Here is a 10,871-nt window from a genome sequence, read left to right as displayed (position 1 = left end):
CACATCATTCTGCAGATCATTCGACACATCAGTCTGAACATCATTCTGCATAACAGTCTGCACATCATTCTACACATCATTCGACACATAATTCTGCGCATCATTCTGCACATCATTCTACACTTCATTCTGCACATCATCATTCTACACATCATTCACCACATCTTCATTCTACACATCATTATTCCACACTTCATCATTCTACACATCATTCTACATATCATTCTGCACACCATTCGACACATCATTCTGCACATCATTCTACACATCATTCTGCACATCAACTACTCATCATTCGATACGTAATTCTACTCATCACTGTACACATCATTCTACACATCATTCTACACATCATTCTACACATCACTCTGTACATCACTCTGTACATCATTCTAGACTTCATTCTACACATCATTCTACACATCACTCGACACATCAGTCTGAACATCATACTACACGTCATTCTACACTTCATTCCACACATCAGTCTGCACGTCATTCTACAGATCATTCTACACATCATTCTACACATCATACTACACATCATTCTACACATTATTCTGCACATCATTCGACACATCATTCTGCACATCATTCTGCACATCATGCTACACATAATTTTACACATCATTCTACACATCATTCCATACATCATCATTCTAGACATCATTCTTCACATCATTCATTGTACACATCATGCCACACAACATTCTACACATCATTCTAAACATCATTCTACACATCATTCTACACATCATTATACACATCATTCTACATATCATTCTACACATCATTCTGCATATCATTCTACACATCATTCTACAGATCATTCTACACATCAGTCTGAACATCATTCTACATATCAGTCTGCACATCATTCTACACATCATTCTACACATCATTCTGCACATCATTTTTCACGTAATTTTACACATCATGCTACACCACGCTACACAGCTTTCTACATATCATTCTACACATCATTCCACACATCATTCGACACATCATTCTGCGCATCATTCTGCACATCATTCTGCACAACATTCTGCACATCATCATTCGACACCTCATTCACCATATCTTCATTCGACACATCATTATTCCACAAATCATCATTCTACACATCATTCTACATATCATTCTACACATCATTCGACACATCATTCTGCACATCATTCTACACATCATTCTACATATCATTCTACACATCATTCCAGACATCATCATTTTACACATCGTTTTCACATCATTCTACACATTATTCTGCACATCATTATACACATCATAGAAACATAGAAACATAGAAAATAGGTACAGGAGTAGGCCATTCGGCCCTTCTAGCCTGCACCGCCATTCAATGAGTTCATGGCTGAACATTCAACTTCAGTACCCCATTCCTGCTTTCTCGCCATACCCCTTGATCCCCCTAGCAGTAAGGACCTCATCTAACTCCTTTTTGAATATATTTAGTGAATTGGCCTCAACAACTTTCTGTGGTAGAGAATTCCACAGGTTCACCACTCTCTGGGTGAAGAAGTTCCTCCGCATCTCGGTCCTAAATGGCTTACCCCTTATCCTTAGACTGTGACCCCTGGTTCTGGACTTCCCCAACATTGGGGACATTCTTCCTGCATCTAACCTGTCTAACCCCGTCAGAATTTTATATGTTTCTATGAGGTCCCCTCTCATTCTTCTGAACTCCAGTGAATACAGCCCAGTTGATCCAGTCTTTCTTGATAGGTCAGTCCCGCCATCCCGGGAATCAGTCTGGTGAACCTTCGCTGCACTCCCTCAATAGCAAGAATGTCCTTCCTCAGGTTAGGAGACCAAAACTGTACACAATACTCCAGGTGTGGCCTCACCAATGCCCTGTACAACTGTAGTAACACCTCCCTGCCCCTGTACTCAATTCCCCTTGCTATGAAGGCCAACATGCCATTTGCTTTCTTAACCGCCTGCTGCACCTGTATGCCAACCTTCAATGACTGATGTACCATGACACCCAGGTCTCTTTGCACCTCCCCTTTTCCTAATCTGTCACCATTCAGATAATAGTCTGTCTCTCTGTTTTTACCACCAAAGTGGATAACCTCACATTTATCCACATTATACTTCATCTGCCATGCATTTGCCCACTCACCTAACCTATTCAAGTCGCTCTGCAGCCTCACAGCATCCTCCTCGCAGCTCACAGTGCCACCCAACTTAGTGTCATCCGCAAATTTGGAGATACTACATTTAATCCACTCATCTAAATCATTAATGTACAGTGTAAACCTCATTCTACAGATCATTCTACACATCAGTCTGAACATCATTCTGCATAACAGTCTGCACATCATTCGACACATCATTCGACACATCATTCTGCGCATCATTCTGCACATCATTCTACACTTCATTCTGCACATCATCATTCTAAACATCATTCACCACATCTTCATTCTACACATCATTATTCCACACATCATCATTCTACACATCATTCTACATATCATTCTGCACACCATTCGACACATCATTCTGCACATCATTCTACACATCATTCTGCACATCAACTACTCATCATTCGACACGTAATTCTACTCATCACTGTACACATCATTCTACACATCAATCCGTACACCATTCTAGACTTCATTCTACACATCATTCTGCACATCATTCTACACATCATTCTACACATCACTCGACACATCAGTCTTAACATCATACTACACGTCATTCTACACAACATTCTACACTTCATTCCACACATCAGTCTGCACATCATTCTACAGATCATTCTACACATCATTCTACACATCATACCACAAATCATTCTACACATTATTCTGCACATCATTCGACACATCATTCTGCACATCATTCTGCACATCATTCTACACATAATTTTACACATCATTCTACACATCATTTCAGACATCATCATTCTACACATCATTCTTCACATCATTCATTCTACACATCATGCCACACAACATTCTACACATCATTCTAAACATCATTCTACACATCATTCTACACATCATTATACACATCATTCTACATATCATTCTACACATCATTCTGCATATCATTCTACACATCATTCTACACATCATTCTACATATCAGTCTGCACATCATTCTACACATCATTCTACACGTCATTCTGCACATCATTCTACACGTAATTCTACACATCATTCTACAACACTCCACACAACATTCTACACACCATTCTACACATCAGTCCACACATGATTCGGAGATCATTCTGCGCATCATTCTGCACATCATACTACACATCATTCTACACATTATTCTGCACATTATTCTACACATCATTCTGCACATCATTCTGCACATCATTCTACACATAAGTTTACACATCATTCTACACATCATTCCAGACATCATTATTCTACACATCATTCTTCACATCAGTCATTCTACACATCATTCCACACAACATTCTACACATCATTCTAAACATCATTCTACACATCATTCTACACATCATTATACACATCATTCTACATATCATTCTACACATCATTCTGCATATCATTCTACACATCATTCTACACATCATTCTACATATCAGTCTGCACATCATACTACACATCATTCTCCACGTCATTCTGCACATCATTCTACTGGTAATTCTACACATCATTCTACACCACACTACACAACATTCTACACATCATTCTGCACATCATTCCACACATCATTCGACAGATCATTCTGCGCATCATTCTGCACATCATTCAACACATCATTCTACACATCATTCTACACATCATTCTACACATCATTCTGCACTTCATTCTACACTAATTCTACTCATCATTCTACACCACTCTACACAACATTCGACACATCATTCTACACGTCATTCCACACATCATTCGACAGATCATTCTGCGCATCCTTCGACACATCATTCTACACAACACTGTACACATCTGTCTGAACATCATACTACACATCATTCATTCTGCACATAATTCTACACATCATTCTGCACATCATTCTAAACATCATTCTACACAACATTCTACACATCATTCTACACATCATTCTACACATCATTCTACATATCATACTACACATCATTCTACACATCATTCTACACATCATTCTACACATCATACTACACATCATTCTACACGTTTTTCTACACATCATTATACACATTGTTCTGCACATCATTCTGCACATCATTCTACAAATCAATCTACACATCATTCTACACATCATCATTCTACACATCATTATCCATATCATCATTCGACACATATCATTCTACACATCAATCTACACATCATTCTACACATCATTATACACATCATTCTACATATCAGTCTGCACATCATACTACACATCATTCTCCACGTCATTCTGCACATCATTCTACTGGTAATTCTACACATCATTCTACACCACACTACACAACATTCTACACATCATTCTGCACATCATTCCACACATCATTCGACAGATCATTCTACGCTTCATTCTGCACATCATTCAACACATCATTCTACACATCATTCTACACATCATTCTACACATCATTCTGCACTTCATTCTACACGTAATTCTACTCATCATTCTACACCACTCTACACAACATTCGACACATCATTCTACACGCCATTCCACACATCATTCGACAGATCATTCTGCGCATCCTTCGACACATCATTCTACACAACACTGTACACATCTGTCTGAACATCATACTACACATCATTCATTCTGCACATAATTCTACACATCATTCTGCACATCATTCTAAACATCATTCTACACAACATTCTACACATCATTCTACACATCATTCTACACATCATTCTACATATCATACTACACATCATTCTACACATTATTCTACACATCATTCTACACATCATACTACACATCATTCTACACGTTTTTCTACACATCATTATACACATTGTTCTGCACATCATTCTGCACATCATTCTACAAATCAATCTACACATCATTCTACACTTCATCATTCTACACATCATTATCCATATCATCATTCGACACATATCATTCTACACATCAATCTACACATCATTCTAAACATAATTCTGCACATTATTCTGCACCTCATGCTACACATCATTCTACATATTATTCTGCACATCATTTTGCATGTCATTCTACACATCATTCTACACATCATTCTACTCATCATTCGAGACAACATCCGACACATCATTCTACACATCATTTTAAACATCATTCTACACAACATTCTACAGATCATTCTGCATATCATTCCACACATCAGACACATCATTTCTGCACATCATTCTCCACATCATTCTGCACATCATTCTGCACATCATTCTAAACATCATTCTACACAACATTCTACACATCATTCTACACATCATTCTACACATCATTCTATACATGATACTACATATCATTCTACACATTATTCTACACATCATTATACACATTCTTCTGCACATCATTCTGCACATCATTCTACACATCAATCTGCACATCATTCTACACGTCATTCTATACATAATTCTACACTTCATTCTGCACATCATTCTACACATCATTATTCGACACATAATCATTCTACACATCAATCTACACATCATTCTAAATATAATTCTGCACATCATTCTACGCATCATACTACACATCATTCTACATAATATTCTGCACATCATTCTGCATGTCCTACTGCACATCATTCGACACTTAATTATACACATCATTCCACACATCATTCGAGAAAACATCCGACACATCATTCTGCACATCATTCTACACATCAGACACATCATTCTACACATATTGTCTGCACATAATTCTACACTTCATTCTGCACATTATTCTACACATAATTCTACACATCATTCTACACACCATTCTACACATCATTCATTCCACACGTCATTCTAAACATCATTCTCCAAATTTTTCTGCACATCATACGAGACATCATTCTATACATCATTCTACACATCATCATTCTTCACATCATTCATTCTACACATCATTCTACACATCATTCTTCACATCATTCATTCTACACATCATTCAACACAACATTCTACACATCATTCTGAACATCATTCTACACATCATTCTAAACATTATTCTGCACATCATTATACATATGATTCTACATATCATTCGACACATCATTCTGCATATCATTCTATACAACATTCTACACAGCATTCTACACATCATTCTATACATCAGTCTGAACATCATTCTACATATCAGTCTGCACATCATTCTAAACATCATTCTACACATCATTCTGCACATCATTCTACACATCATTCCAGATATCATCATTCTACACATCATTCTTCACCTTATTAATTCTACACATCATTCTACACAACATTCTACACCACTCTAAACAACATTCTACACATCTTTCTACACATCATTCCACACATCATTCGACACATCATTCTGCGCATCATTCTGCACATCATTCTACACATCATTCTGCACATCATCATTCTACACATCATTCTCCACATCTTCATTCTACACATCATCATTCCACACATCATCATTCTACACATCATTCTACACATCAATCTACACAACATTCTACTCATTATTCTACACGTCATTCTATACATAATTCTACACTTCATTCTGCACATCATTCTACAAATCATTCTGCACATCATTCGAAACATCATTCTGCACATCATTCTACTCATCATTCGACACGTAATTCTACACATCGTTCTACACATCCTTCGATACATTATTCTGCACATCACTTTACACATCTGTCTGAAACTCATACTACACATCCTTCGTATTGCACATAATTCTACACATCATTCTGCACATCATTCTACACATCATACTACGCATCATTCTACACATTATTCTACACATCATTATACGGATCATTCTACATATCATCCTACACATCATTCTGCACATCATTCTAAACATCATTTTAAACATCATTCCACACAACATTCTACAGATCATTTCTGCACATCATTCTCCACATCATTCTACACATCATTCTGCACATCATTCTACACATCATACTACATATCATTCTACACATTATTCTACACATCATTATACGGATCATTCTACATATCATCCTACACATCATTCTGCACATCATTCTAAACATCATTTTCAACATCATTCCACACAACATTCTACAGATCATTTCTGCACATCATTCTCCACATCATTCTACACATCATTCTGCACATCATTCTACACATCATACTACATATCATTCTACACATTATTCTACACATCATTATACACATTCTTCTGCACATCATTCTGCACATCATTCTACACATCAATCTACACATCATTCTACATATAATCATTATACACATCATTATACATACCATTATTCGACACATCATTCTACACATCAATCTACACATCATTCTAAATATAATTCTGCACATCATTCTACACATCATACTACACATCATTCTACATATTATTCTGCACATCATTCTGCATGTCCTTCTGCACCTCATTCGACACTTAATTATACACATCATTCCACACATCATTCGAGACAACATCCGACACATCATTCTGCACATCATTCTACACATCAGACACATCATTCTACACATATTTTCTGCACATAATTCTACACTTCATTCTGCACATCATTCTACACATAATTCTACACATCATTCTACACACCATTCTACACATCATTCATTCCACACGTCATTCTAAACATCATTCTCCGCATTTTTCTGCACATCATACTACACATCATTCTATACATCATTCTACACATCATCATTCTTCACATCATTCATTCTACACATCATTCTACACATCATTCTACACATCATTCTGCACATCATTCATTCTGCCCATCATTCCCCACATCATTATAAACATCATTCTACACATCATTCTACACATCATCATTCTACACATCATCATTCTACACATCAATCACTCTTCACATCAATCTGCACGTCATTCTACACATCATTCATTCCACACATCGTTATTCTCATCATTCTTCACGTCATTCTAAACATCATTCTCCACAACATTCTAAGCAGCAATCATTCTGCACCTAATTCTACACCTCATTCTACACAGAATTCGATACATCATTCTACACATCATTCTACACATCATTCTACATATCAGTCTGCACATCATACTACACATCATTCTACACATCATTCTACACATCATTCTACACGTAATTCTACACATCATTCTACACATCATTCCAGACATCATCATTCCACACATCATTCGACACATCATTCTGCGCATCATTCTGCACATCATTCTACACATCATTCTGCACATCATCATTCTACACATCATTCTCCACATCTTCATTCTGCACATCATCATTCCACACATCATCATTCTTCACATCATTCTACACATCAATCTACACAACATTCTACTCTTCATTCTACACGTCATTCTATACATAATTCTACAAATCATTCTGCACCTCATTCGAAACATCATTCTGCACATCATTCTACTCATCATTCTACACGTAATTCTACACATCGTTCTACACATCCTTCGATACATTATACTGCACATCACTTTACACATCTGAATGAACATCATACTACACATCATTCGTTTTGCACATAATTCGACACATCATTCTGCACATCATTCTACACATCATACTTCGCATCATTCTACACATTATTCTACACATCATTATTCAGATAATTCTACATATCATTCTACACATCATTCTGCACGTCACTTTAAACATCATTCTACCCGACATTCTACAGACCATTCTGCACATCATTCTACACATCATTCTACACATCATCATTCTACACATCATTCAACACATGCTTCATTCTACCATCATTCTACACATCATTCTACACGTCATTCTAAACATCATTCGACACATCATTCGTTTTGCACTACTTTCTATACATCATTCTACACATCATGCATTCCACTCATCATTCTACAGTTCATTCTACCCTTCATTCAACACATCACTCATTCTACACATCGATCTGCACAACTTTCTAAACATCATTCTATACATCATTCTACACATCATTCTGCACATTATTCTGCACATAAAACATTCTACACATCATTCGACACATCATTCTGCACATCATTCTACACATCATTCTACACATCATTCGACACATTCGATGCATCATTATACATATCATTCTACACATCATCATTCTACACATTATTCTACACACATTCTACACATCATTCTACACATCATTCATTCCACACATCATTCTACACATCATTCTCCGTATTATTCTGCACATCATACTACACATCATTCTACTCGTCAATCCACACATGATACTACACATCTTTCTACACATCATTCTACACCTCATTCTACACTTCATTCATTCTACACATCATTCTACACATCATCATTCTTCACATCATTCATTCCATACATCATTCTACACATCATTCTGCACATTATTCTACATATAATTAATTCTACACATCATTCTGCTCAACATTCTACACGTCATTCTGCACATCATTCATTCCACACATCATTTTACACGTCATTCGACACATCATTCATTCTACACATCATTCTACACATCATTCCACACATCATTATACACATCATTCTAAACATCATTCGACACATTCGGTACTTCATTGTACACATCATTCTACACATCATCATTCTACACATTATTCTACACATCATTCTACACATAATTCTACACATCATTCTACACATCATTCTACACATCATTGAATCGACACATCATTCTACACTTCATTCCACACATCATTCTACACATCATTCTACACATCATTGATTCTTAACATCATACTAAACAAAATTCGACACAACATTCTACACTTCTTAATACACATCATTCTACACTTCATTCTACACATCAGTCGATACTTCATCCTACACATTATTCTTCACATCATCATTCCACACATCATTCGACACTTAATTCTGCACATCATACTACACATCAATCTACACATCAATCTACATATCTTCCATGCTACACATCATTCTACACATCATTCGATACATCATTCTACACATCATCATTCTGCACATCATTGTACACATCAATCTACACATCATTATACACATCATTCTACACTTCATTCTACACATCACTCGATACATCATCCTACACATCATTCTACACAGCATCATACAGCACATCATTCTACACATCATTCTACATATCATTCTACACATCATTCATTCTACATATCGTTCTACACAACATTCTACACATCATTCTACACTACATTCGACACATCATTCTACACGTCATTTGACGCAACTTTCTACACATCCGTCTACACATCATTCCAAACATAATTCTACACATTATTCATTCTACTCATCATTCTACACATCATTCTACACATCATTCTACACTTCAATCTACACATCATTCTAAACATAATTGATTCTTAACATCATACTAAACATAATTCGACACAACATTCTACACATCATTATAAACATCATTCTACACTTCATTCTACACATCACTCGGTCCATCAGCCTACAAAACATTCTACACATCATTATACACAACATTCTACACTAAATTCTACACATCAATCTACACACCATTCTACACATCATTCATTCTACACATGATTCTACACATCATTCTGCACATGATTCGACACATCATTCTGCACATCATTCTATACATCATTCTACACATCAGTCATTCTGCACATCATTAATTCTACACATCATTCTACACATCATTCTACACTTCATTCTGCATATCATTCATTCGACATATCATTCTACACATCATTCTCCACATCATTCTGCACATCATTCTGCACATCATTCTACGC

Source organism: Pristiophorus japonicus, unplaced genomic scaffold, assembly GCF_044704955.1.
Source record: "Pristiophorus japonicus isolate sPriJap1 unplaced genomic scaffold, sPriJap1.hap1 HAP1_SCAFFOLD_66, whole genome shotgun sequence".
Classification (NCBI taxonomy): domain Eukaryota; kingdom Metazoa; phylum Chordata; class Chondrichthyes; family Pristiophoridae; genus Pristiophorus; species Pristiophorus japonicus.
This window is presented reverse-complemented; position numbering follows the sequence as displayed.